We start from the raw sequence: 5002 nt of genomic DNA on the forward strand, positions 1-5002 counted from the left end.
GCGTTTACCGATCCAAATTCACCATTCACCTCACAATTTTTTTCTACAACCTTTCCATTAACTCACCTGATGAAAACTCTCTCTCTCAAAAAAATAAAATAATAGTAATAATCAAAACGATCTCTTATAATGCTTCATGCTCCTCTTTCACACGTGTGGTTCTCATTACTGTATCATAATGCCCTCCTCTTCTTCTACTTCAACAGACTGCTCTCAATTCGAACTTTCCCTCATACCTTGCCGAAAAAATCCAACTGTTAACAGCATTTTTTGTCTCCATTCTCTTAAATCGCCTTTATTGCATCAATCAAGAAATGTCTTTAATCGCATCTCCGACCGAAAAATTAATAACCGCAGTTTGCTATGAGGGTTCACTTTCCATCAACCATTCTTTTTTTCCAACTTCAGTGCCAACTCACCCCTCTCATCCCTCCCTCTCCATCATACTCAACCATCATACTCTTCTCCCTCCAAGCATCCCTCTCACCTTTCTCAAAAACTCCCCCCTCACCTTTCTCCCTCAACTCTCCCCACTCACGCTTCTCCCACCATTCACCCACCTAACTCACCCTTCTCAAAGTTGCCCCCCCCTCACATCCACAAAGCTGCCTCCTGTCCCTGCCCTCTCACCTCCATTTCATCACTCCACCTCCTCAAATCCTCAACTGCCTTCTGCCCCCTCTCTTTTGCCCCCCACCTCCACCCATGGTTCACTGAAGCGTGTGGTGAGGCAATTGTCCTGAAGCAACTTGCCTTTGCCTCATGGAAAGCAAACCCACCTGAAGGTAATCTCAGTTTCTTCCATAAAGCTCGGAACAAGTGTGTATCTACCCTCAGGAGAGCCAGAAAACAACATTTTTTCTAGGCTCAAGTCTGAACTCTCAAACCTTTCTCCCTCCTCCAAATCCTGGTGGCCTCTAATCAAATCTGTTTCTTGGTGTATGTTCCCCCTCCATCCTCTCCCTTACCTCAAATGGCCGCACTGTTGATACCGCACGTGAAAAGGCTGAATGCCTAAACTCGGTGTTTCCATCGAAATCTTTTGTCCGAAACCCATCGCTTTCTGTACCCAACTTACCCAGTCACACCCACCTGTCCGTGGACTCTGTGTCCTTCTCCTCTGACAAGGTGGAGAGCTTGATGTCAAACCTCGACTCAGATTCTGCAACCGGTCCTGACGGCATCAGCCCACGTGTCCTAAAAACCTGCTCCTCTGCTCTTGCTCACCCTCTCTGTTCTATTCACCCTCTCATTTGCTCAACGTTATCTGCCATCTACTTGTAAATCAGCAAACATTACTGCCCTGCACAAAAAAGGTGCTAAAACAGATCCCTGCATCTACAGACCAATCAGCCTTCTCCCAATCATCAGCAAGGTTATGGAATCCATCATCACTTCAGACATTAAATCCTTCCTCTTCTCCAATGGCTTGATTTGCAATCACCAATTTGGTTTCAGACCAGGTCACTCTACCCTGGATATGCTGCTTCTGCTCTCCCAACAATGGATGGAGGTCCTCAATGCCGGATATGAAATCAGAGCCATCTCCTGAGACACATTGCGTACTTTTGACATGGTCGGGCAACCTGCCCTGCTCACGAAACTCTTCCTATGGTATCCAAGGCCATCTTCACTCATGGCTCACAGACTTCCTCTCCTGTTGCAGTCAACGTGCGGCCCGAAATGGAGTTCTTTCATCCCCTCTTCCTGTCCAGGCTGGAGTTCCTCAAGGCAGTGTTCTTGGTCCTGTGCTTTTTCTGGTATTCATAAATGATCTCTCGGATTCCCTGGAAAATACTCTTTATCTCTTTGCTGATGACTCCACCCTCTGCCGTACCATGTCATCCCTCAGACCAGCAAGTCGCAGCTTCTTCGCTCTCTGCAGATCTGGGTAAAATCACAAACTCGTCCAACACCTGGAACGTCTTTCAATCCTGACAAATCTCACACTCACTATGTCTCTCCGAAAGGACTGTTTGGAAAACCCTCCCATCCACTTTCTCAACAATCCTCTGGGAGAAGTCCTTTCTTTCAAGCTCCTGGGTCTCACTATCTGCCATGATCTTTCCTGGGCAAGCCACATTTCCAACCTGGCCTCCAAAGCAAATCGCCGACTGGGAATCCTCCGTCGTGCAAAGTCCTTCCTCGGCCCACGTGAGCTCCTGACCACACACCAATCTTTTGTCCGCAGTCTAATGGAGTACTGCTCTCCCCTCTGGGCTGGTGCTCCTGCCTCTCACCTTTCTCAGCTTCACGCTGTGAAGTGTATTTCACGAAACCAAGGCATTTCGGATCATTGGTATCTCCCGCAATGAGGCTGACTCACTCTCGATGACGAGATGAGGAAATGGGTCTTTGGGACTCTCACTCTCTCACCGCAGGCAGGTTGGTGGTCTCTCTGTCTTCTACAGTCCACTCTCTGGTCTCGGCCCCCTGCTCTGTCTGCGATTTCTCCCCACCATATTTCCGCAGAGCGCTCAAGGTCTGCCAACAACACCCTTCTGGTAAAACTACCAAAATCACGAATCACTGCACACCTTCACCCTTTCATTCCTCTTTTTCCCCACCTTTGGAATAAACTCCCTCACTCTGTTCAATCCCATTCTTCCCTCCAGGCCTTCAAAACGGCTGCTCACCACCTCCTCTTATCGTCTCCCACCCAAATCCTCAATCTTTTCTACCCTCATTAATGCACCCCAAACTCCCTGCTTTCCTTCCTGAAAGTCCCTATATGTCCATCTTGTATACCACATGTTCTCCACCCCATCCCTCTCCCTTCCATAGATCTGTCGGTGTTCCCCACTGTTTTGTCCTTCCTACTACTGCCCCTCTTGTCTCATGCCCCCCTTGATGTGCGTTTTGTGTGAGCTCTCATACGAGCCTATATAAGGCATACCAAAAAAAAATAAACCAATGTCACCCGCAGGGTGACCCGTATCTTGCCAAAAGGTGACCACGTGTGACTTCTTTAAGGTCACACTGAGGTGAACAGAGCTGCTATCCACCAGGAGCGACTCCTTGAGGAATATCTGCCTACGAGAGATTCCGATGAGAATCGTTCTACAGAGTAACCATGAAAAATATGCTTTTGCCTCATAACGTCACCAAATGACATCATAATGTCTCAAGCTTGACATATCTAGAAAGCACTCATCGAGGTGTTCAATTTGAGGTACTACACGATATGGTTCCTAAAACTTGAAAATTTGACCTTGGGGTCAAATATGTTTGACCTTCGGCGCTAACCATGAAGGTCAAGGCCAATCGCCACCAAAAATTAATCAGCTGAGCGCCAGACCATGAACTATATTACCATGAAGTTTGAAGACGATCCGATCAAAATTACTCAAAAAATAAGGATTTCGTCGACTCCCCTGATTTGCGACAAAGTGACCTTGACCTTTGACCTTCAAAATTTTGTGCACTGAAAGGGACCTCTATAGGCCTCTGATATGCGAAGTTACAAAAATTTCCAATGATAACTGTGCTCTGCAGAATTTTTTATACGTGATTACAGACAAACAAACAAACAATCAAACAAACAAACAAACAAACAAAAAAAACATACAAGCTGACTAACATATCTTGCAAAAACTTCGTTTTGGCAAGAGAAAAAAAGAAGAAGCAGAAACATCGTTTTGAACACAGATGGGCAGAAGGGTACAATATAGTAATTGATGATCTGGAATCTTTGTCTGCTCAGGAGAGATGATTACTTGAACTGGAAGGCTTGAAAGGTAGCCAAAATGGCTGAAGCACCATCAGAGTGGAGGATTACAGTTATTTTGCTGTGTATTTCACGATGGGTCTAAGGCAACCTATTACATCGGCTGAATGAACAATCAGGTCGGTGAGAAGGTTAAACTGAAATTTCTTGAGGTCAGCGATAGAATGAAATTAAAGTACGACTGGCCAAAAAAGGGATGACATCGGGTCAGTGCCTGAGAATTTTTTTCTCACCAGTTAAGTTCGTGGGTCCACCTCCATTCGCAATGGATGGTGATCAGCTCTGTGAGATTCAATCTCGAGTTCGAAAATTCCAGGGGAAGTAACTTGGGTAACTTCCAATTAAATTTCAAGCTTGTTCTCTCGGTCAGGCAGACAAGTTTTAGCTATTTATTTTCTCCCTAACTGCTAACTCCTATTCTCCTTGATGTGTAAGATCATGTGTGTTAGCTTCAACTGGACATTTGTTAGCCATTCATGTTTTCAGCAGATAGTTTTCAATTTGTAATAAATTTATTAAATGTTTCAAGAAATTACTTTGCTATCTATTTGTCCTAGAGCTTTGCAAATGCAGTCTTTTCTGTTATGGTACAAACAGTGAAGACATAACAGTAGTAACAAAAATTTTTTTTGCCAAAATACTCAGTCTAACATTGCAGATCCATGGAAATACCAAAAATAAGATGCAGAATATACTATGCTCTGAATGCACCATGAAAAATCAACTTACATTTTTGCATATTGTCCATCATTATTGTGCCCCTTTTGTGAAAATGCCCCACTTATTATGAAATATAATTACTATGTAATGCCACTGATGCAGTGTCCTCTTTTGCTCAGATTAGCAAAAGGCTCACACATTTCAGGACATTTTATTTGACGCACAATGACTTCTACCTTGGTTAGCCGAGCACGAAGAAGCCAAATGTCCAAGCGAGTCACACTCGAAACAGAGTGCGAGCACAGCAGCCTTTCAGAACTATTGCCTATGACTAACAACAAGCACAAACTGTTGAGAATTTTGACAAAACCATATTTGATGATTTATGCATGATTAATCAGCCAAATGTCCAATATTTGAACATCCAAAAACTTTCCAATACAAGATGACAAAGAAAATCTATCACCAATTTTACCCTCGAGACCATATCCGTTCCAGCATTAGAAATAAAGTACACAATCTATAAATGGGCATCATTAATGTGTTCCCATTACGTTGAAATGCATTTCATACATTTTCACTCGGCTTTTATTGCAAAAGGTTCGACAATTCCAG

This window comes from Eptatretus burgeri, chromosome 6 (assembly GCF_056783735.1).
Source record: "Eptatretus burgeri isolate ZD-2024b chromosome 6, Ebu_testis_v1, whole genome shotgun sequence".
Lineage (NCBI taxonomy): Eukaryota > Metazoa > Chordata > Myxini > Myxiniformes > Myxinidae > Eptatretus > Eptatretus burgeri.